At 44.9% G+C, this 25,170-nt stretch overlaps 14 pseudogenes; all 14 read right to left on the reverse strand.

The window, feature by feature from the left end:
* Positions 1-103: 103 nt before the first annotated feature.
* Positions 104-222, reverse strand: LOC143951781 (5S ribosomal RNA; annotated as a pseudogene).
* A 108-nt stretch (positions 223-330) lies between these two features.
* LOC143942983 (5S ribosomal RNA) lies at positions 331-449 on the reverse strand (annotated as a pseudogene).
* Positions 450-557: 108 nt separating this feature from the next.
* Positions 558-676, reverse strand: LOC143945238 (5S ribosomal RNA; annotated as a pseudogene).
* A 108-nt stretch (positions 677-784) lies between these two features.
* Positions 785-903, reverse strand: LOC143951659 (5S ribosomal RNA; annotated as a pseudogene).
* A 324-nt stretch (positions 904-1,227) lies between these two features.
* Positions 1,228-1,346, reverse strand: LOC143949371 (5S ribosomal RNA; annotated as a pseudogene).
* A 554-nt stretch (positions 1,347-1,900) lies between these two features.
* On the reverse strand, positions 1,901-2,019 carry LOC143948818 (5S ribosomal RNA; annotated as a pseudogene).
* A 108-nt stretch (positions 2,020-2,127) lies between these two features.
* On the reverse strand, positions 2,128-2,246 carry LOC143943983 (5S ribosomal RNA; annotated as a pseudogene).
* Positions 2,247-2,354: 108 nt separating this feature from the next.
* Positions 2,355-2,473, reverse strand: LOC143944259 (5S ribosomal RNA; annotated as a pseudogene).
* Positions 2,474-4,312: 1,839 nt separating this feature from the next.
* Positions 4,313-4,431, reverse strand: LOC143955615 (5S ribosomal RNA; annotated as a pseudogene).
* Positions 4,432-4,537: 106 nt separating this feature from the next.
* LOC143947160 (5S ribosomal RNA) lies at positions 4,538-4,656 on the reverse strand (annotated as a pseudogene).
* Positions 4,657-4,981: 325 nt separating this feature from the next.
* LOC143954507 (5S ribosomal RNA) lies at positions 4,982-5,100 on the reverse strand (annotated as a pseudogene).
* A 108-nt stretch (positions 5,101-5,208) lies between these two features.
* On the reverse strand, positions 5,209-5,327 carry LOC143947127 (5S ribosomal RNA; annotated as a pseudogene).
* A 336-nt stretch (positions 5,328-5,663) lies between these two features.
* LOC143953086 (5S ribosomal RNA) lies at positions 5,664-5,782 on the reverse strand (annotated as a pseudogene).
* A 566-nt stretch (positions 5,783-6,348) lies between these two features.
* Positions 6,349-6,457, reverse strand: LOC143949835 (5S ribosomal RNA; annotated as a pseudogene).
* Positions 6,458-25,170: the final 18,713 nt, after the last annotated feature.

Below are 25,170 nucleotides of genomic sequence, written 5' to 3' on the forward strand. Positions count from 1 at the left end.
TTGGTGGCCACTCTCAATTCTTTTGACAAACGCCAAGATGGTCACGTCGGCAAACATGTAGTAAAATAAAACAGGTCATCGACGCCACCAACATATTAAAAAAAGCCTACAGCACCTGGTATTCCCTGGCGGTCTCCTATCCAGGTACTAACCAGCCTCGACCCTGCTTCGCATCCCAGATCAGACGAGATCAGGCACATTAAGGATGATGTGGCCGTAGGTGATCTTGCCTACCACTCTGAACCCTCCTGACAGACGCCAAGATGGTCACCTCGGCAAACAAGTAGAAAAATAAAACAGGTCATCGATGCCAACAACATATTAAGAAAAACCCTGCTGCACCTGGTATTCCCAGGCGGTCTCCCATCCAGGTACTAACCAGGCCCGACCCTGCTTAACATCTAAGATCAGATGAGATTGGGCACATTCAAGGTGATGTAGCCATAAGCGAACTTGCTGGCCATTCTCAACCCTCTTGACAAACGCCAAGATGGTCACCTCGGCAAACAAGCAGAAAAATAAAACAGGTCGTCGACGCCACCAACATATTAAAAAAAAGCCTGCAGCACCTGGTATTCCCTGGCAGTCTCCTATCCAGGTACTAACCAGGCTCGACCCTGCTTCGCATCCAAGATCAGACGAGATCGGGCCCATTGAAGGTGATGTAGCTGTAGGTGATCTTGGTGGCCACTCTCAACCCTCTTGACAGACGCCAAGATGGTCACCTCAGCAAACCAGCAGAAAAATAAAACAGGTCGTCGACACCAACAACATATTAAGAAAAAGCCTACAACACCTGACATTCACAGGCAGTCTCCCATCCAGGTACTAACCAGGCCCGATCCTGCTTAGCATCCAAGATTAGACGAGATCGGTCGCATTCAGGGTGATATGACTGCAGTCGATCTTGGTGCCCACTCTCAATTCTCTTGACAAACGCCAAGATCGTCACCTCGGCAAACAAGCAGAAAAATGAAACAGGTCGTCGACGCCAACAACATATTAAAAAAAACCTATAGCACCTAGTATTCCCATGCGGTCTCCCATCCAGGTACTAACCAGGCTTAGCATCTGAGATCAAACTAAATCAGGCCCATTCAGGATGATGTAGACGTAAGAAATCTTGCTGGCCACTCTCAACCCTCTTGACAAACGCCAAGATGGTCACCTCGTCAAACAAGCAGAAAAATAAAACAGGTCGTCAACGCAAACAACATATTAATAAAAAGCCTACGGCACCTGGTATTCCCAGCTGGTCTCCAATCCAGGTACTAACCAGGCCCAACCCTGCTTAGTATCCAAGATCAGATGAGATCGGGCACATTCAAGGTGATATGGCCATAGGCGATCTTGCTGGCCACTCTCAACCCTCTTGACAAACGCCAAGATGGTCACCTCTGCAAACAAGCAGAAAAATAAAACAGGTCGTCAATGCCAACAACATATTAAAAAAAAGGCTGCGACACCTGGTATTCCCAGGCGGTCTCCCATCCAGCTACTAACCAGGCCCGACCCTGCTTAGCATCTGAGATCAGATGAGATTGGGCCCGTTCAGGCTGATGTAGCCATAAGCGATCTTTTTGGCCACTCTCAAGCCTATAGACAAATGCAAAGATGGTCACCTCGACAAACAAGCAGAAAAGTTAAACAGGTCGTCGACGCAAACAACATATTAAAAAATAAAGCCTATGGCACCTGATATTCCCATGCAATCTGCCATCCAGGTACTAGCCAGGCCCGACCCTGCTTAGCATCCGAGACTAGGCGCATTCAGAGTGATGTGGCCGTAGGCAATCTTGCTGGCTACTCTCAACCCTCTTGACAAACGCCAAGATGGTCACATCGGCAAACAAGCAGAAAAATAAAACAGGTTGTCAACACCAACAACATATTAAAAGAAAAACTACGGCACCTGGTATTCCCAGGCGGTCTGCCATCCAGGTACTAACCGGGCCCGACCCTGCTTTGCATCCAAGATCAGATGAGATTGGGCGCATTCAGGTTGATGTTACCGTAGGTGATCTTGCTGTCCACTCTCAACCCTCTTGAGAAACGCCAAGATGGTCACCTCTGCAAACAAGCAGAAAAATAAAACAGGTCGTCGACGCTAACAACATATTAAAAGAAAGCCTACAGCACCTGGTGTTTCCAGGCGATCTCCCATCCAAGTACTAAGCAGGCCCGACCCTGCTTAGCATCTGAGATCAGACGAGATTCGGCACATTCAGGGTGATGTGGCCGTACGCAATCTTGCTGGCCACTCTCAACCCTCTTGACAAACGCCAAGATGGTCACCTCGGCAAACAAGCAGAAAAATAAAACAGGTCATCGACGCAAACAACATATTAAAAAAAAGCCTACAGCACCTGGTATTCCCAGGCAGTTCCACATCCAGGTACCAACCAGGCCCGACCCGGCTTAGCATCCGAGATCAGACGACATCGGGCGCATTCAGGGTGATGTGGCCATAGGCAACTGTGCTGGCCACTCTCAACCCTCTTGACAAACGCCAAGATGGTCACCTCTGCAAACAAGCAGATAAATAAAACAGGTCATCGACGCCAACAACATATTAAAAAGAAGCCTTCTGCAACTGGTATTCCCAGGCGGTCTCCCATCCAGGCCCGACCCTACTTAACATCCAAGATCAGACGAGATCGGGCGCATTCAAGGTGATGTAGCCGTAGGCGATCTTGCTGGCCACTCTCAACCCTCTTGACAGATGCCAATATGGTCACCTTGGCAAACAAGCAGAAAAATTAAACAGGTCCTCGACGCCAACAACATATAAAAAAAAAACTACAGCACCTAGTATCCCCAGCTGGTCTCCCATCCAGCTACTAACCAGGCCCGACCCTGCTTAGCATCTGAGACCAGACAAGATCGGGCCCAATCAGGGTGATATAGCCATAAGCGTTCTTGTGGGCCACGCTCAGCCCTCTTGACAAATGCAAAGATGGTCACCTCGGCAAACAGGCACAAAAATTAAACAGGTCGTCAACACAAACAACATACCGTATATACTCGAGTATAAGCCGAGATTTTCAGCCTCTTTTTTGAGGCTGAAAGTGCCCCCCTCGGCTTATACTCGAGTCATCGCCGTCTGACTGCTCGATCAGCGTATCGAGCAGACAGACGGCGGACATACTACAATTTGAAAGCCGCGCCTCCGCCTCCGCCTGTGATAGGCGGAACACTGAATTTCCCAGCAGCCTGTGTTCCGCCTATCACGGACATCGTCTCATCCTCGTCCGTAGTACGAGGATGAGACGATGTCCGTGATAGGCGGAACACAGGCTGCTGGGAAATTCAGTGTTCCGCCTATCACAGGCGGAGGCGGAGGCGGGGCTTTTGAATTTTAGAATGGCCGCCGAGGCGCCGACGAAGAGCGGCGATCCTGGCAAGGCACGGGACGGAGGCAAGGCAAGGCACGGCACGGGACGGGACGGAGGCAAGGCACGACACGGGACGGAGGCAAGGAGGCAAGGCACGGCACGGGACGGAGGCAAGGAGGCAAGGCACGGCACGGGACGGAGGCAAGGAGGCAAGGCACGGGACGGAGGCTCGGGACACAGGTAGGCTGGACACACACACACACACACACACACACACACATGGACACACACACACAGGGATGGATGGATGGAGACACACACACACAGGGATGGATGGATGGATAGAGACACACACACACAGGGATGGATGGATGGATGGAGACACACACACACAGGGATGGATGGATGGATGGAGACACACACACACAGGGATGGATGGATGGATGGACACACACACACACAGGGATGGATGGATGGATGGACACACACACACACAGGGATGGATGGATGGATGGACACACACACACACAGGGATGGATGGATGGATGGACACACACACACACAGGGATGGACGGACACACAGGGATGGACGGACACACAGGGACGGACACACACACAGGGATGGACAGGCATGTCTCACCCTCGGCTTATACACGAGTCAATAAGTTTGCCAGTTTTTTTGGGGGTAAATTGGGGGCCTCGGCTTATATTCGGGTCGGCCTATACTCGAGTATATACGGTATTACAAAAATCCTTCGGCACCTTGTATTCCCAGGCAGTTTACCATCCAGGTAATAACCAGGCCCGACCCTGCTTAGCATCCGAGATCAGACGACATTGGGCGCATTCAGGATGATGTGGCCATAGGCGACTGTTCTGGCCACTCTCAACCCTCTTGACAAACGCCAAGATGGTCACCTTGGCAAACAAGCAGAAAAATAAAACAGGTCGTCGACGCCAACAACATATTCGAAAAAAGCCTACGGCATCTGGTATTCCCTGGCAGTCTCCCATCCAGGTACTAACCAGGCCCGACCCTGCTTCGCATCCGAGATCAGACGAGATCGGGCACATTCAGGGTGATGTAGCCATAAGAGATCTTGCAGGCCTCTCTTAATCCTCTTGACAAATGCCAAGATGGTCACCTCGGCACACAAGCAGAAAAATAAAACAGGTCGTCGACGCAAACAACATATTAAAAAAGCCTACAGCACCCGGTATTCCCAGGCAGTTCCACATCCAGGTACCAACCAGGCCCGACCCTGCTTAGCATCCGAGATCAGACGACATTGGGCGCATTCAGGGTGATGTGGCCATAGGCAACTGTGCTGGCCACTCTCAACCCTCTTGACAAACGCCAAGATGGTCACCTCTGCAAACAAGCAGAAAAATAAAACAGGTCATTGACGCCAACAACATATTAAAAAGAAGCCTTCTGCAACTGGTATTCCCAGGTGATCTCCCATCCAGGCCCAACCCTACTTAGCATCCAAAATCAGACGAGATCGGGCGCATTCAAGCTGATGTAGCCGTGGGCGATCTTGCTGGCCACTCTCAACCCTCTTGACAGATGCCAAGATGGTCACCTCGGCAAGCAAGCAGAAAAATTAAACAAGTCGTCGAAGCCAACAACATATTAAATAAAAAACCTATGGCACCTGGTATTCCCAGCTGGTCTCCCATCCAGGTACTAACCAGGCCCTACCCTGCTTAGCATCCGAGATCAGACGAGATCGGGCACATTCAAGGTGATGTAGCCACAAGCGATATTTCTGGCCACTCTCGACCCTCTTGGCAGACGCCAAGATGGTCACCTCGGCAAACAAGCAGAAAAATAAAACAGGTCGTCTACGCCAACAACATATTAAAAAAAAGCCTGCGGCACCTGGTATTCCCAGGCGGTCTCCCATCCAGGTACTATCCAGGCCCGATTCTTTTTAGCATCCAAGATCAGAGGAGATCGGGCGCATTCAAGGTGATGTAGCCGTAGGTGATCTTGGTGGCCACTCTCAACCCTCTTGACAGACACCAAGATGGTCACCTCGGCAAACAAGCAGAAAAATAAAACAGGTCGTCCACGCCAACAACATATTAAAAAAAACTGTATGGCACCTGGTATTCCCAGCTGGTCTCCCATTCAGGTACTAACCAGGCCAGACCCTGCTTAGCATCCAAGATCAGACGAGAACGGGCACATTCAAGGTGATGTAGCCGCAAGCAATATTGCTGGCCACTCTCAACCCTCTTGACAGACGCCAAGATGGTCACCTCGGCAAACAAGCAGAAAAATATAACAGGTCATGGACTCCAACAACATATTAAAAAATAACCATACGGCACCTGGTATTCCCAGCTGGTCTCCCATCCAGGTACTAACCAGGCCCGACGCTGCTTAGCTTCCGAGATCATACAAGATCGTACACCTGCAGGGTGATGTAGCCGTGAGCAATCTTGCTGGCCACTCTCAACCCTCTTGACAAACGCAAAGATGGTCACCTCGGCAAACAAGCAGAAAAATAAAACAAGTCGTCGACGCCATCATCATATTAATGAAAAGCCTACAGCGACTAATGTTCCCCGGGCGGTCTCCCACCCAGGTTCTAACCAGGCTTGACCCTACTTAGCATCTGAGATCAGACGAGATCGGGCCCATTCAGGGTGTTGTAGCCATAAGCGATTTTGCTGGCCACTCTCAACCCTCTTGACATATGCCAAGATGGTCACCTCGGCAAACAAACAGAAAAATAAAACAGGTCATCGATGCCAACAACATATTTAAAAAAAACTCTACGGCACCTGGTATTCCCAGCTGGTCTCCCATCCAGGTACTAACCAGGTACGACCCTGCTTAGCATCCAAGATCAGACGAGATCAGGCACATTAAAGTTGATGTATCCATAGGCGATCTTGCTGGACACTCTCAACCCTCTTGACAAACGCAGAGGAGATGGTCACCTCGGCAAACAAGCAGAAAAATAAAACAGGTTGTCAACGCCAACAACATATTAAAAAAAGCCTACGGCACCTGGAATTCCCTGGCGGTCTCCCATCCAGGTGCTAACCAGGCCCGACCCTGCTTCGCATCTGAGATCAGGCACATTCAGGGTGATGTGGCCGTAGGTGATCTTTCCTACCACTCTCAACCCTCTTGACAAACGCCAAGATGGTCACCTCGGCAAACAAGCAGAAAAATAAAACAGGTCGTCGACGCCAACAACATATTAAAAAAAGCTTACGGCACCTGGCATTCCCAGACGGTTTCCCATCCAGGTACTAACCAGGCCCGATCCTACTTAGCATCTCAGATCAGATGAGATTGGACGCATTCAAGGTGATGTAGCCGTAGGGAATCTTGCTGGCCACTCTCAATCCTCTTGACAAACGCCAAGATGGTCACCTTTGGCAAACTAGCAGAAGAATAAAACAGGTCATCGACGCCAACAACATATTAAAAAAAATATATGGTATTCCCAGGTGGTCTCCCATCCAGGTACTAACCAAGCCTGACACTCCAATCATACCATCTACCCATCTCATATACACCTCTCATTGCCTTGCTAGGCATAACCTGGGGCCTTCTACTGTGACTTAACCATACAGACCTTATTTGTAGAATAATCAACGTGAATCTATTTAAGGTTATCCCTTCCCTTCCCCCCAGCCCTCCCCCCCAAAAAACCCCAGCTAAATAAAAAAAAGAAAAATAAGAAGAAAAAAAATACAACATACATAGGGAGAGTTCATCTTTGAGCACGCATCTGATTTTAAAAACAAGTAAACTGTAACATGAAAACGTTCATCTAATTTATGTTGTCTAGTTGGGTGTTTTTTCTTTTGTTTTTTGTTTTTGTTAAATTTATGCTACGTTAATGGGATAATGTAATGAACAGAAAGAAGGTTTGGCTACAGAAGTATAGGACTATTCTTACAAATGTCTCATCTCTAACCCTATTTCTCTTGTGTTTACTCTCCTATATACCTCCCACTAAAATATTTTAAAATGGTAGAAGCCCTTCTAGGTCCCTTTGTATGGGGTAAAAATAGGCACAAACTTGCCTGGCAAACGCTCAAGAACTCAACAGACAGGGCATTACCAGACTTCAACCACTATTACATTGCAGCACAGCTCTCCCAGTTTTTCCACCTGGATAAGATTGATGGAGATCGCTTTATAGCCTTGATTTTCCACAAGTGGGCATAACAAACGCTTGACCCACTATATGTTGTTACCATGGGCTCAGGCACCATTGGTTCGGATGATGAAATTGCACCTATCCTCCAACAATACAGGCGCATATGGGATATAGCCACTGGTAAATTAGGAATCTCGACTTACAATGACTATACGCCATTATGGAACAACAAACATATGAAGGAATTTGTAAAAATCCAGGTACAACAGATGTGGAGCAAGCGAGGTGTGTACTATTTGCAACACCTACTTTCTAGAGGTACCCCCAAACCTTTTAACCAATTACAGGAGGAGTTTGCAATACAAAACAATATGCACTTTCTATACCTACAGGTTAGACACGCGGTTCGTGCACAATTCCCACGAGAAGTTTACCCGCAACCCACCCCTAACCCTATTATGTCCGTGGCTAGAAGCGCCGACCCCAAGGGCCTTATTTCATCTTTCTATGATATGTTATCCACCCCAATTTCTAGCAAGATTGCATACGCCCCAAAGATACAGTGGGAAAGAGATTTAGGTCAGATGGAAGATGGGGAATAGGAGGAAGCACTCGAGACATGCAGAGAGGTTTCTCCCAAGCTATCAGATAGACTATCCCAAATCTATATATTACATAGAGCTTACCTCACCCCTCTTAGAGCAGCGAGATATAAAACAGAATTTCCACCTAACTGTCCAATGTGTAGGGCGGCCACAGGAGCCTTCTTCCCCCTTATATGGTCATGCCCCCGTCTACAAGGGTTCTAGGTACAAGTAGTGAATTTTCTGCACGATTGCATGGGCGAACCTGTTGGCTTGGACCCCAAGCAATGCCTCCTGGGCATATACCCTTAGGTGCCCGACAGGCACACTAAAACATTCCTGCAGGAAACTCTGTTGGCTGCAAGAAAACTTATTGCCAAGAAATGGATGAGACCTACACCCCCAACATTAGCAGAGTGGAAAGCGGACGTTAATCTGACCCTGCCATATAAAAAAGTGTATCTACACTAATAGAGGGTGCCCGATCAAATATAATAAAGTATGGGACCGATGGCTTAATGACTCAGACACCTGCACGTAGAAATTTTTTAGACTTACCACTACCAGTTGAATGACTCTGTCGATAGATTATCATATATTGTATTAACCAATAAGTGGGTAATAATGTTAAGTGTGTTAGTCGATGATATATGTTGAACATGTTATAGGATACATTATCCATGTAACCTGATGTAGACTCCTTGAATGTGTGTTCACATACAGTGGTGTGAAAAAGTGTTTGCCCCCTTCCTCATTTCCTGTTCCTTTGCATGTTTGTCACACTTAAGTGTTTCGGAACATCAAACCAATTTAAACAATAGTCAAGGACAACACAAGTAAACACAAAATGCAATTTGTAAATGAAGGTGTTTATTATTAAAGGTGAAAAAAAATCCAAACCATCATGGCCCTGTGTGAAAAAGTGATTGCCCCCTTTGTTAAAACATACTATAACTGTGGTTGTCCACACCTGAGTTCAATTTCTCTAGCCACACCCAGGCCCGATTATTGCCACACCTGTTCACAATCAAGGCATCACTTAAATAGGAGCTGCTTGACACAGTAAGGTCCACCAGAAGATCCTTAAAAGCTACACATCATGCCGAGACCCAAAGAAATTCAGGAACAATTGAGAAAGAAAGTAATTGAGATCTATCAGTCTGGAAAGGGTTATAAAGCCATTTCCAAAGCTTTGGGAATCCAGCGAACCACAGTGAGAGCCATTATCCACAAATGGCGAAGACATGGAACAGTGGTGAACCTTCCCAGGAGTGGCCGGCCGCCCAAAATTACCCCAAGAGCGCAGCGACGACTCATCCAAGAGGTCCCAAAAGACCCCACAACAACGTCCAAGGAACTGCAGGCCTCACTTGCCTCAGTTAAGGTCAGCGTTCATGCCTCCACCATCAGGAAAAGACTGGGCAAAAATGGCCTGCATGGCAGAGTTCCAAGGAGAAAACCACTGCTGAGCAAAAAGAACATCAAAGCTCATCTCAATTTCTCCACAACACATCTTGATGATCCCCAAGACTTTTGGGACAACATTCTGTGGACCGATGAGACAAAAGTGGAACTCTTTGGAAGGTGTGTGTCCAAGTATATCTGGCGTAGAAGGAACACTGCATTTCATAAAAAGAACATTATACCAACAGTAAAATATGGTGGTGGTAGTGTGATGGTCTGGTGCTGTTTTGCTGCTTCAGGACCTGGAAGACTTGCCGTGATAAAAGGAACTATGAATTCTGCTGTCTACCAAGAGATCCTGAAGGAGAATGTCCGACCATCTGTTCGTGTACTCAAGCTGAAACGAACTTGGGTTCTGCAGCAGGACAATGATCCTAAACACACCAGCAAGTCCACCACCGAATGGCTGAAGAAAAACAAAATGAAGACTTTGGAGTGGCCTAGCCAAAGTCCTGACCTGAATCCTATTGAGATGTTGTGGTATGACCTTAAAAAGGCCGTTCATGCTCGAAAACCCTCTAATGTAACTGAATTAGGACAATTCTGCAAAGATGAGTGGGCCAAAATTCCTCCAGGACGCTGTAAAAGCCTCATTGCACGTTATCGCAAACGCTTTGTTGCAGTTGTTGCTGCTAAGGGTGGCCCAACCAGTTATTAGGTTTAGGGGGCAATCACTTTTTCACACAGGGCCATGATGGTTTGGATTTTTTTTCACCTTTAATAATAAACACCTTCATTTACAAATTGCATTTTGTGTTTACTTGTGTTGTCCTTGACTATTGTTTAAATTGGTTTGATGTTCCGAAACACTTAAGTGTGACAAACATGCAAAGGAACAGGAAATGAGGAAGGGGGAAAACACTTTTTCACACCACTGTACTGTAAGCTGTGTTCTAACTATATGTGCCTTATTTCAATAAGAAGTTGTTGATAAAAAAAAGACAAGCTAGGGTATACAGAAGACAGGCTGGGGTATACAGAGAGGTTAGTGTATACAGAGAGGCTGGGGTACACAGAGAGGCTATTGTATAAAGACAGGCTAGTGTATACAGAGAGGTTGGGTTATACAGAGAGCCTAGGGTATACAGAAAATGGCTGGGTTAAACAGAGAGCCTGGGGTATACCAAGAGACTAGAGTAAAAAGAACACAGGCTAGTGCATATAGATGACAGGCACATGGATACAGAAGACAGGCTGGGGCATGGAGAGAGGCTGGAGTATTTAGAGAAGATAGAGTATACAGAAAACAGGCTGGGGTAAATAGAGAGGCTAGTGTACAAAGAGGCTAATGTATACAATGAGAGACTAGGGTATATAGAAGACAGCTAAGAGTATACAGTGAAGCTGGGTAAACAGAGAAGCTAGTTTATACAGTAGACAGGCTAGTGTATATAAAAGACAAGCTAGGGTATACAGAGGGCAGGCTGGGGTATACAGAGAGGCTACTGTATACAGAAAGGCTGGGATAAACAGAGAGGCTAGTGTATAAAGACGGGCTAGTGTATATAGAGAGGCTGGGGTATGCAGAAAACAGGCAAGGGTATTCAGAGAGAGTGGCTAATGTGTAGTGTATACATAAGACCAGCTAGTGTATACAGAGAGACTAGTGTGTACAGAAGACAGGCTAGTGTATACAGATAGGCTAGACTATACAGAGGAACATCTTGGGTATACAGAGATGGTGAGGTATACAGAGAGGCTAGGGTATACAAAAGGCAAGCTAGGGTATACAGAGAGGCTAGTTCATACAGACAGGCAAGTGTGGGGTATACATTGAGGCTCGGGTATAGAGAAAACAAGCTGGGGTGCACAGAGATGCCGGGATATACCGAGAGACTAGGGTAAAAAGAATACAAGCTAGTGCATATTGAAGAAAGGCACATGCATACACAAAACAAGAGAGCCTGGGATATACAGAGAGGCTAGGGTATACCGTGAGGCTAGTGTATGGAAAAGACAAACAAGGGAATACAGAGAGGCTAGTATATACAGAGTGGCTAGTATATACAGAAGACAGGCTGGGGTATACAGAGAGGCTAGTGTATAATGACAGGCTAGTGTATACAGAGAGGCTTGGGTATACAGAGAGCTAATGTATAAAGAGAGGCTAGTGTATACAAAAGACAACCAAGGGTATACAGAGAGGCTTGTGTATACAGAGAGGCTATTGTATACAGAAGATCGGCTAGTTTACAGAGAGGCTAGTGTGTACAAAAGACAGGCTAGTGTATACAGATAGGCTAGAGTATACAGAAGAACGTCCTGGGTATGCAGAGATGGTGGGGTATACAGAGAGGCTAGGGTATACAGAGAGAGGGGCTGGGTTACACAGAGAGGCTAGGTATGTATACTTGCTAGTGTATACAGACGAACTAGTGTATACAGAGAGGCTGGGGTATACAGAAAGCCTATGGCATAAACAAAACAGTCTAGAGTCTAGAGTCTAGGGGATACAGAGAGGCTGGTGTATACAAAGGCAAGCTAGGGTATACAGAGAGACTAGTATATATACAGACTGGCGTGTACAGAGGGACTCGGGTAAGAGAAGCTAGGGGATACAGAAGACAGTCTAGTGTAAATAGAAGACAGACACAGAAGACAGGCTGGAGTATACAAAGAGGCTAGTGTATACAGAGAGGCTAGGGGATATGGTGAGGCTAGTGTATACAAAAGGCAAGCTAGGGTATACAGACAGGCTAGTGCATACAGAGAGGCTGGAGTATGCAGAGAGCTAGTGTATACAGAGAGGCTTGGGTATACAGTGAGGCTAGTGTATACAAAAGACAACCAAGGGTACACAGAGAGGCTAGTGTATAAAAAAGACTGGCTAGTGTATACAGAGAGGCTAATGTGTACAGAAGACAGGCTAGTGTATACAGATAGGCTAGAGTAAGAGAGACTAAGGGATTCAGAAAACAGATGGGGCTATACAAAGAGGCCTGAATATACAGAGAGACTAGGGTAAAAAGAAGAAAGGCTAGTGTAAACAATGAGGATGGGGTATACAGAGAGGCTAGGGTATACCGTGAGGCTAGTGCACAGAAAAGACAAGCTAGGGTATACAGAGAGGCTATTTTATACAAACAGGCTAGTGTATACAGAGAGAATGGGGTATACAGAGAGGCTCAATTATACAGAAAACAGGCTGGGGTACACAGAGAAGCCGGGGTTTACAGAGAGACACGGGTAAAAAGAAGACAGGCTAGTGCATATAGAAGAGAGGCATGTGTATACAGAAGACAGGCTGGGGTATACAGAGATTTGGAGTATACAGAGAAACAAGGTTATAAAGAAAACGGGCTAGTGTATATAGACAGGCTAGTGTATTCAGAGAGGCTACTGTATACGGAGAGCCTAGTGTATGCAGAAGACTGGCTAGTGTATACAGAGAGGCTAGTGTGTCCATAAGACAGGCTATTGTATACAGATAGGCTAGTGTATACAGAAGAAAATCTGGGGTATACAGTGAAGCTGGGGTATACAGAGAAGCAAGGTTATATAGTAGACAGGCTAGTATATATAAAAGACTAGCTAGGGTATATGGAAGACAGGCTGGGGTATACAGAGAGGCTACGATATACAGAGAGGCTGGGGTACACAGAGAGGCTAGTGTATAAAGATGGGCTAGTGTATACAGAGAGGCTGGGGTATGCAGAAAACAGGCAAGGGTATTCAGAGAGAGTGGGGTATACAGAGAGGCTAATGTGTACAGAAGACAGGCTAGTGTATACAGATAGGCTAGAGTATACAGAAGAACATCCTGGGTATACAGAGTTGGTGGGGTCAAAAAAAGAAAGAATATCCCCAGAATGGGGTTTTTTACAGCAGAGATTACCTGTGAATGTTAATAATTGTGTATAATAAATACCGACATAGAGCAGGTAATAAGTAATATAAATATTTTATTAATAAAAAAAGAGGATTAGACAGGCAACACGATGGTCAGGGACTGAGCTCCACTGAATAAATTAAAATGTATAATGTTACATGTGCATACAATGTTTGTGACACTTGAACCTTATTGTAACTGTAATTGCAATAAAGGATGGATAATATGGACCCTTTACGCGTTTCGACCCTCTTGGGGGTCTTCTTCAGAAGGTTTTTATCTATCATAAAAAGAAAGACAAACATAAATATATATCCATACATAGTATACTGTGATACACTAAAAGTAATCTGCTGTAAGCAGAGTATACATCAAACATTGCATGGTTACATGGTTAGTGAGTGATTAGTAAACATCGTGAAAAAAAACCTATATAATCCACATAGAAAGTCCTCTTTAGAGCATGGAGTCCAACACTTCTCCCATGTCATTCGAAGATGTGCCCTCTAAACCTCTATGGCTGGAAAAAGTCGCTATGCTCAACCAAAAGAGGGAGCGGGAAACCGGAGTCCAACAAATAATGGCTTGCAAGGGATCACACCGCTGTTACCGCCTCCAATATAAAATATAGTGGAGGAAGGTATGGGTATAGGTAGACTGGGATCAAGGGGAGCAACCTATAATGAAGAATAAGATGTAAGAAGAAAGAAAGGAGTATGAGATATGTATATGTAGGAGGATCCCTATTACAGGGATGCCACTTCTATAGAAAAGGGCAGGGAGTGCATCCAAATACGAAGGGATATATAAGTATGCAGTAAAGTATACTGGTTAAAGATGAAGTGCTAGTGGTGGGGTGAAAAGGATAGACTAAAGAGCGGTTGAATACCCACAAGTGTGGGTGCATCCGTGAGAACCACAATAACATGCTACAACAACACGTGAAAAAAAGAGAAAATTAGAAATAGGTGAAGAAAACGCCATAGAACGGAGTTACATCACAGCCAAAGGTGACAAAGGGATTCAGCACATCCCAATGTGAGTGAAGTGAATATAGGATAGAACAATGTGTATGTACCTGTAAGTAATAACAGGTGAATGCTCATTTGTTGTCAGAGCCCAGAAAGGCAGTATTGAGAAAAGTGGTAAAAAAGCTTGTAGACTTTATAATATAGCCCCTCTCAGTCTTGCATGGCCGCAGAGTACAAGGAGCCCTTGGTCTGAAAGCAAACATAGGGTAACATTGAACTCCTGCAGGTAAGGCTGTGTATAGCATAATAAAAGAAATTCCAATAAGGTGAACCAGTAGCTTACCCTTCGTATGAGGTCAATGCAAATGGTGTCCTGTCAAGAAATAGGATAGGTTGCTAATGCCTAGGGGTGGTATATAAGCACCCCATACATAATTGAGCCAGCTGAGTTGACTTACTTCCCATTAGTGATCCCAACTGTCTATCCGTCCGCCCGATGGTCGCCATATTGGCCTACCGGATGTGGTCCCCTCGGCGTTCCGGAAGTGACCTTCCCAAGATGGCGGAAAGGTACTCAGTAGCGTATGACGCACGTGCGTGGTGAGGCACTGCGTCCGATACTGTCCCGGAATGCCGCCGGCCAGACAAGTTATCCCGGGGGGGGGCGGGTGGCACCTACCCGTTTGTCCCCCGGGAGGATCGGGGAGGGGCATGCGCGCAAATGCCAATCCCCTCTGCTGGCCGGGAAGCCATATTAAAGGAGTCCGCCCTGTATGCCACAGATAGAGGAAAATAGTGGCGCCATCTGGAGGAAGGAGAGGGGAGATGCAACCAGACTTCCAAGCATAAAATATAAAAACATTAAAATTACAAAGCGATATGTCGGGAATGTAACAAAAAACATCTAATAACTGGTGTATCATTGTACAGGTAATCTGGGTATACATGAAAAGAATATCTACTTATAAATGTACAGAATATGGCAGACTGGTTGAAAAAAATTGAAAAAATTTGAAAAAATCAAAAAGAATCATATACATATATTACATTCTTACATCACAATTATGTGCGTATGCATGCAAGTCAGGACCAAAAGAAGTTAATAGTGAGTGAAGATAATCCATGTAATCATCCAATTGGATAGTCAAATAAGGGGCCTGCATAATTAGAAACACATGCATATATGTAATGCATTGATTTTTCACCTACTTTTAGGAGCAGTGGATAATGCTTGGGGCAAAGCACAGGAAACCAAAACACAGACAAAAAGGAGAATGTATGTATTTGTATCTTGAAAAGAAGAGAACAAAGCATAAAAAAATATATATAAATAAAATAAATTAAATAAAGAGGAAAGCACAATATCAGTGTAGTGAACTCACATTCTCAGTGTGGTGAACTCACATTCTGCTATTTTGTTTTACCTGAAGTAAAACCTTTCAAAAATGGAGCAAATGAGATGGCTTCATTTAATCCTGGGAAAGTAGTGGCATTGAGTTTATAAATCCATCTCTGTTCGAGTTGGAGGAGGGACTTGTTCCAATCACCTCCTCGATTCGGAATATGTATACGGTCAAGAGCAACGAAAGTAATTTCGGGCATTTTCTAACCGTGTACAGTAACCACATGTCGTCCAAGGGGTAAATAAAAATTGCCAATCTCCATATGGTAAGTATGTTTAGCTATCCTTTTCTGTAGTTCTAACTTTGTTTTCCCCACGTAGTATGCCCCACACTCACACTCCATGAGGTAAACAATCCCACGTGTCTGGCAATTGACAAAGTGAGATGGTCGAAATGTTCGGCCATTGGGGAGGCGGAAGATTTTATCTCGTTTGATGTACTTACAAGAGGAACAATGTCCGCAAGGGTAAGAACCCAAAACTGAGCAGTGTCCTGCTCGTTTTGTTTCGTCTCTGTATTCACTTTGTACCAATTTATCATAAAAGGAAGTGGCACGTCTGTAGGCGATTGAAGGATGTTTGGAAACCAATTTCCCAATTTTTTGGTCATCTTTTAAGATAGACCAATGTTTCTGGATGATCTTACGAATCGGAGCATGTTGTCTAGAAAAACGAAGGATGATCCTGGTAGCATGCATACCAGGATCAACTCTTGTTGTCTTAGGATGCAAAAGATTACCGCGAGTTTGTATTAGCGACCTATTATATGCCTTACGCAGGCATGATCGACTATAGCTGCGGGCTAAAAGTCTAGTCTGTAATTGGGCGGCTTCAATCCTAAAAAGGGCATCATCCGAACAATTCCTACGCAGACGCAGGTATTGGCCATAAGGTATGGACCGTTTAAGATTCGTAGGATGGAAACTATCTGCGTGGAGTATAGTATTCCCTGCGGCGCTTTTACGATACAAGGTAGTAGAAATTAAGTTGGTAGGAGAACGTACGATTTTTATGTCCAAGAATGTGATTAGGTCATGATTGTATGACATGGTGAGTTTTAAGTTGTACTTGTTCACATTAATGTGGGATACAAATTTTAGCAGTTGGTCCTCCGTGCCCTCCCAAATGACGAGGATGTCGTCGATATAGCGACGCCACAGCCGGATGTGGCGCGTCATATCGGCAAGTCTCTCGTCAGCTAGGAGGGATTCTTCCCACTCCCCCAGGTACAGATTGGCGTAGGCCGGTGCACAACATGTGCCCATGGCCACGCCCTGCACCTGGAAGTAGTGGGAATTGTTGAATACAAAATAGTTGTGATACAAGATATACTCCAAACCCTGAATGATGAAATCATTCAGGGGTTGGTCATATATGCCCCTATGTAGTAAGATGTCTCTTATAGCTGCAATCCCCTTAATATGGGGTATTGAGCTATAGAGTGCTTCCACATCAATTGCTACCAACCAAGCATTGGTCGGTAGGGTCAAACCATCAAGGATCTGTAGTAGGTGTATAGTATCCTTGATGAATGACGGCATCTCTATCACGAGGGGCTGTAAAAAGGAATCGATCAATTTGCTGAGATTTTCAGTTAACCCCCCCCCTTCCCGAAATAATGGGTCTACCGGGTGGATGAGATAGGTTTTTGTGAATTTTGGGAAGACAGTAGAAAGTGGCTTCCGTGGGAAATTTAGTGTTAATGAACGAGTGTTGGTCTCTTGTAATACTGCCCATTTGTAACACAGTATCTATCAATTCATAGAACTGTTGATGGTAGGTGAGTATTACCCTGATTGGAATAATCCTATACCAGTCAGTGTTATCCAGGATATCCTGACACATACTGACGTAGTCAGCATTGTCCATTAATACCACGTTTCCTCCCTTATCAGAGGGTTTAATAGTGATATTAACGTTATTCACTAATGTTTGAATAGCTTTATACTCTTCACTGCTTAAGTTGTTAGGGTAAATTCGTTTGCGACGGAGTTTAGAAATATCCCTCAACACCTGTTTAACAAAAATTTCGATGCACGGATTTAAACTCAGTGGGGGAAAGGAGCCCGAAGGTTTTTTTAGGGACAGATGTTTCACCGGATCACTAGTATTATCTAGGAGAGACTCCAGATCTATCAGATCTATCAGGTCCAAGGTGTTATTTTCCTCATATAGCAATGTTAGGTCCCGTAAGGCCCTAAGTTCTCTCATGCCTAATTTGGGCATCTCTTGGTCCTCCGTGTCCACACTTTCCTTCGCATGCAGGCTCCGGAGGAGGAGCCTACGTGCGAAGAGTTGGACATCGGTTGTCACCTCGAATATGTCTAACTCTTCCTGTGGGCAAAAAGTCAGACCTCGTAGAAGTACATTTATTTCTGTTGAAGTCATAATGTAAGACGATAGATTGATTATACTCATGGGTTCGGTAGAATTCTGGTGACGAAGGTGTCCAGATTGCCCAATCCCCTGTTGTTTAGGGGAAGGGGAGATCCCCGTGTGGCATTTAAATTATTATGTCTTATCTCAGGTCCATGTTCTGTAGTGTTAAGGTCAGCTCTAGGGTGTATGGAATTTGTGGTATCCTGGGTGACCAATCTATTATCGTACCCACTGAGGGGTTCGTTTGGGGTCCTTATCCCATTGGGGTTCGATGTGGGGACCTGTCTATCATCAGATTTTGTTTGGGTCTCTCCACCGGTGTTACGTTTCTTTCTTTCTTGGTCAGGAGAATCTCTATTGTGGTTTCTCTTAGGTTTCCTACGTCCCTTATTAGATGTAATGGATTTAAGATGATCAGTGGATGCACTGTTGGATTGAAATGCATCCATTTCCTTGTTATGAGTATGTTTGGCAATATTGCCTTTTGAAGTGGATGTATTTGTATTCCACTTATAGGCCCGGCCTTCAGAGAAAATTGTTTTATCCCTCCAGAACTTTATTTCCTTCTTACACAGAATGTCACGATTAAAGGCCGACAGACCATCACCAAGTTTGGTCCGCAGGTCCAAAAAGCGCGTACTCTGCGAGAAGGGTTTGAGGGCAATCTCTAGGTTACTAATCTCAGTATCAAGAAGTTTTATTTGTCTATTATATTCCGTAATGAGGATAACCATCATTTGTTGGGAGCATGTTTTTAAATTATCCTCCCATTCTAACTTGCATTCATTCCCAATATGGTCCATATTTGGGAAGATCTGGACACGAAGTCCAAGGGGGTTAATATTGTTTTCAATGTATCTCTCGAAGGATTTGATATGCCAAAAAAGTGCTGACTTCTTTTCTAGTACTTTGGTAAATTTAGAAAAAAGAGTAGAAATTTCTGTCTCGGCTCGATCACCATTCTCGAACTCAGTCTCATAGCTGGACATTAAGTTATTCCAATCAACACCTTGAAAACTATTCATATTTGCAAGTGACAAAAAACAATCAAAAAATCAATCAATCAATCAATCAACAATTGCCCATGAATGCCAAATTCAGATATTAGTACACCAAGTAGAGCTCATGTCCCAGACCTCTTGTGTTACTGGATGGGGAAGGGTGTTTAAGCACCCGGTTTTTGAAAACTAGAGAAAATGGACAGTAACACCCCAATAAAGGGTCAGAGGGCGCTGATCACCCCTAGTGCATTGAAAACAAAAAAAGAAAGAATATCCCCAGAATGGGGTTTTTTACAGCAGAGATTACCTGTGAATGTTAATAATTGTGTATAATAAATACAGACATAGAGCAGGTAATAAGTAATATAAATATTTTATTAATAAAAAAAGAGGATTAGACAGGCAACACGATGGTCAGGGACTGAGCTCCACTGAATAAATTAAAATGTATAATGTTACATGTGCATACAATGTTTGTGACACTTGAACCTTATTGTAACTGTAATTGCAATAAAGGATGGATAATATGGACCCACAGTTGGTGGGGTATACAGAGAGGTTAGGGTATACAGAAAGATAGGCTGGGTTACACAGAGAGGCTTGTGTAGACTTTCTAGTGTATACAGACAGACTAGTGTATACAGAGAGGTGTCAGGGCTGGCTTAGCCCTTCCTTCTATGGGCTGGCTACTCAGCTGTCGGCTAACTGCCAGCTCTCATCTCTCTCCACAGTTACCAGCTGTTCCTGATCATGCTCGTCTGACCTACCCACTTGATGCTGTCCAGCTCACTTCACCTTGGCCTTCGCCTTGGTTACATCACAAGAAACCATCTCTTGTGGTTCTGTTTAACCACTTCAGCTCCGGACCAATAAACACCTTAAGGACCAGAGGTCTTTTTGCAATTTCGCACTGCGCTGCTTTAACTGGTAATTGCGCGGTCATGCAATATTGCACCCAAACGAAATTTGCGTCTTTTTCTTCCCACAAATAGAGCTTTCTTTTGATGGTATTTGATTGCCTCTGCGATTTTTTTTTTTTGCGATATAAATGGAAAAAGAGCGAAAATTTTGAAAAAAAAAGATATTTTCTTCTTTTTGTTATAAGAAAAATCTAATAAACTAAATTTTAGTCATACATTGAGGGCAAAATTTATTCAGCCACATGTCTTTAGTAAAAAAAATGTCAATAAGCGTATATTTTTTGGTTTGCGCAAAAGTTATAGCGTCTACAAACTAGAGTACATTTTCTGGAATTTACACAGCTTTTAATTTATGACTGCCGATCTCATTTCTTGAGGTGCTAAAATGGCAGGGCAGTACAAATCCCCCCCAAATGACCCCATTTTGGAAAGTAGACACCCCAAGGAAATTGCTGATGGGTATGTTGAGCCCATTGAATATTTATTTTTTTTGTCCTAAGGGATTGAATAATGACAAAAAAAAAAAATAAAAATTTTTTTTACAAAAAGTTGTCACTAAATGATATATTGCTCACACATGCCATGGTTATATGTGGAATTGCACCCCAAAATACATTCTGCTGCTTCTCCCGAGTACGGGGATACCACATGTGTGGGACTTTTTGGGAGTCTAGTCGCGCACGGCACCCCGAAAACCAATCACCACCTTCAGGATTTCTAAGGGTGCAAATTTTTGATTTAACTCCTCACTACCTATCACAGTTTCGAAGGCCATAAAATGCCAAAATAGCACAAAACCCCCCCAAATGACCCCATTTTGGAAAGTAGACACCCCAAGCTATTTACTGAGAGGCATGTTGAGTCCATGGAATATTTTATATTTTGCCAAAAGTTGCGGGAATATTACAAACTTTTTTTTTTTTGCACAAAGTTGTCACTAAATGATATATTGCTCACACATGCTATGGGCAGAAGTCAAATTACACCCCAAAATAAATTCTGCTGCTTCTCCCGAGTATGGGGATACCACATGTGGGGGACTTTTTGGGAGCCTAGCCACGTACGGGACCCCGAAAACCAAGCACTGCCTTCCGGATTTGAATATAAAATGCTATAAAAAACAAACTAACCAGAGTCACCCGTAACACTTATACGGTGATCAGTGGTGAAAGGGTTAACTAGGGGCAATCAGGGGGTTCAAATTTTTATTAGGTAGTATATGGGGGTCCCTGGCGCTATATAAAAACCTGACGGGGAACCTAAATAACTAACTGGCTAACCAGCGTCACCAGTGACACTTATACTGTGATCGCTGGTGAAAGGGGGTGAAAGGGTTAACTAGCAGCAATCAGGGGGTTAAAACCATTATTGGGTAGTATATCGGGGTACCTAGCGCTATAAAAACCTGGCGGTGAACCTAAAAAAATAACTAGCTACCTAGCGACACTAGCGACACTGATGCAGCGTTCAGAAAAATTATCGCTTAGTGACACTGGCAAAAGGGGGTGAAAGGGTTAACTAGCGGAAATCAGGGGGTTAAAACCATTATTGGGTAGTATATCGGGGTACCTAGCGCTATAAAAACCTGGCGGTGAACCTAAAAAAATAACTAGCTACCTAGCGACTGTAGCGACACTAATGCAGCGATCAGAAAAACGATCGCTTAGTGACACTGGCAAAAGGGGGTGAAAGGGTTAACTAGCGGCAATCAGGGGGTTAAAAACATTATTGGGTAGTATATCGGGGTACCTAGCGATATAAAAACCTGGCGGTGAACCTAAAAAAATAACTAGCTACCTAGCGACACATGCAGCGATCAGAAAAATGATCGCTTAGTGACACTGGCAAAAGGGGGTGAAAGGGTTAACTAGCGGCAATCAGGGGGTTAAAAACATTATTGGGTAGTATATCGGGGTACCTAGCGCTATAAAAACCTGGCGGTGAACCTAAAAAAATAACTAGCTACCTAGCGACTGTAGCGACACTAATGCAGCGATCAGAAAAACGATCGCTTAGTGACACTGGCAAAAGGGGGTGAAAGGGTTAACTAGCGGCAATCAGGGGGTTAAAAACATTATTGGGTAGTATATCGGGGTACCTAGCGATATAAAAACCTGGCGGTGAACCTAAAAAAATAACTAGCTACCTAGCGACACATGCAGCGATCAGAAAAATGATCGCTTAGTGACACTGGCAAAAGGGGGTGAAAGGGTTAACTAGCGGCAATCAGGGGGTTAAAAACATTATTGGGTAGTATATCGGGGTACCTAGCGCTATAAAAACCTGGCGGTGAACCTAAAAAAATAACTAGCTACCTAGCGACTGTAGCGACACTAATGCAGCGATCAGAAAAACGATCGCTTAGTGACACTGGCAAAAGGGGGTGAAAGGGTTAACTAGCGGCAATCAGGGGGTTAAAAACATTATTGGGTAGTATATCGGGGTACCTAGCGATATAAAAACCTGGCGGTGAACCTAAAAAAATAACTAGCTACCTAGCGACACTAGCGACACATGCAGCGATCAGAAAAATGATCGCTTAGTGACACTGGCAAAAGGGGGTGAAAGGGTTAACTCTAGGGGCAATCAGGGGGTTAAATCTTTATTGGGGGGTGATAGGGGGCTACCCTGGACCTAACACTAACTGTCCTGACAGTTTTTACTGTCACAACTGACACTGAATGCATTGATCAGTAAAGAAATGATCAATGCAATCAGTGACACTGTGACTGGGGGGGGAGGGGGGGCGGGGGGGGATCGGGGGGCGATCGGGGGGGGGATCGGGGGGGGTTTGTGTGCCTGTGTGTACCTACATGTCAGTGTAGTGTTGGTGCACACTTACTTTTACTGTTCTCCTCGTAGTCCGGTCAAAAAGACCGCCCTGAGGAGAATGACATCACTTCCTGTGTAAACAATACACAGGGGAGGAAGCTTCTCATTGGCCAGGAGCGATCCAGAGGGGGTGGCCGAAAACCAACGGCCATCCCCTCATCACGGAGCGCTCCTGGACCGAATCGGACCGCCGTAACCAGCGGGAGGGGGTCCGATCGGACCCCCCACCCGCTGGAAGGCAATCACGTAGATGTACGTGATTATGCCTGCCTGTGCCATTGTGCTGACGTACAATGGCAATACGGCGGTCCTCAAGTGGTTAAACACCTTCCTGCCCAGACCAATTTTGAGCTTTCAGCGCTGTTGCACTTTGAGTGACAATTGCGCAGTCATGCTACACTGTACTCAAATTAAATTTTTATCATTTTTTTCCCACAAATAGAGCTTTCTTTTGGTGGTATTTGATCACCTCTACGGTTTTTATTTTTTGCGCTACAAATAAAAAAATACCGAAAATTTTGAAAAAAATAATGTTTTTTTTGTTTCAGTTTCAAAACTTTGTAAATAAGTACGTTTTCTCCTTCACTGATGGGCACTGATGGGGCTACACTGATGGGCACTGATAGGCGACACTGATGGGCGACACGGATGGGCACTGATAGGTGGCACAAATTGGCACTGATAGCTGGCACGGATTGGCATGGATGGGCGGCACAGATGGGCATGGATAGGCGGCACAGATGGGCATGGATAGGCGGCACAGATGGGCATGGATGGGCACTGATAGACGGCACTGATAGGTGGCACAGGTGGGCACTGATAGGCGGCACAGGTGGGAACTCATAGGCGGCATTGGTGTTATACTGTACTAATGGATGCCAATCAGTGCCAAACAATAATGCATGCCAATCAGTGATGCCCATTGTGGGCACTGATTGGCATCCATTATGGGCACTGATTGGCATCCATTGTGGCACTGACTGGCATCCCTGGTGGTCTAGGGAGGATTACCGTTTGCTGGGCATCCCTGGTGGTCTGGTGGCGTCCCTGGTGGTCCAGTGTGGGCATCCTCGGGGGGGCTGTGCTGATAATAGATCAAAATAAAAACCTAAAAAATACAGCGCTGTTCCTATGTAAACTTAATGTGAAGTAATGAAACAAAAAATAAATAAATAAATAAATAAATTGTGAATTATAAACGCAGCAGCAGCTTTAACCGTGAGATACCCACAATTCAAATAATTATTCCCAAATAAGCTGCGCTATACTGATCCGATAAATGCTATGTGAAGCAAATGAGTGAATAAATAAAGCATGAAATCAAAAAATATTAACAAAGTGCAGACAGGGAAATGCATATACTAATGTTCAAATATTAGTCCATCATCCCATCAACAAAAAACGTTTTGCTTGTAATCTCCAACGTGTTTTAAACACACCACACCGATATAGGAAAAGTGTCATCAGAGTTTGCAGGAAAAAAGAGGACTTCCACCACCAACACTACTGCCGCTTACCAGCTACACTGATCCCATCTCAGAGACCAGATATCGCCAAATCAGAAACGCTTCCTCTGAGTCAGGACTGCATGGAGGGTGTATCCTCTTTAAGCGCTTGGTTCAAATGGTTAGAAGAATCCTACGGCCACACCGCTTATTCCAATGGTTAGAAAAATCCTACGGCCACACCGCTCATTGCCCAGCACATATAATAACGAAAGGAATCGCCATAGTGTGATATAGTCACGAAATTTAATATAATAAAAAAGATTGCACTTACATCAAGTAGAAAAAACTTTGCTTTGTAAAACAAACAAATTCGCCGGCCGGCTTAGTAACGCTGCCCGTCGCTTCCGGGTCCAGCGTAGATCGCGGTGACGTCAGTACGTCGCTCCTCCCTACGCCGTTTCATTATAGGTAACGTCTTCCAGGGGCGACTGATAATAGATCAGCACAGACCCCCCTGTCAGAGGAGCAGCCGATCGGCTCTCCTCTACTCGCGTCTGACAGATGCGAGTGAGGAAAAGCCGATCACCGGCTCTTCCTATTTACACTGTGATCAGCCGTGATTGGACACGGCTGATCACGTGGTAAAGAGTCTCCGTCGGAGACTCTTTACCGAGATCGTAGTTGCCGGGTGTCAGACTGACACCCCGCAACAACGATCGCCGTGATGCGTGCCCCCGGGGGCGCGCAACGGCTCATAATCCTGATCACGTCATATGACGTCCGATCAGGATTATGCAACCACTTTGCCACCGTCAATTGCCTATAGGGCGGGCGGCAAGTGGTTAAAGACTTGCTTGCTGACATCCCTTCTG

The sequence above is a fragment of the Lithobates pipiens genome, unplaced genomic scaffold (assembly GCF_037356315.1).
Source record: "Lithobates pipiens isolate NorthernLeopardFrog02 unplaced genomic scaffold, aLitPip1_a1.2 Scaffold_10, whole genome shotgun sequence".
In the NCBI taxonomy this organism is placed as follows: domain Eukaryota; kingdom Metazoa; phylum Chordata; class Amphibia; order Anura; family Ranidae; genus Lithobates; species Lithobates pipiens.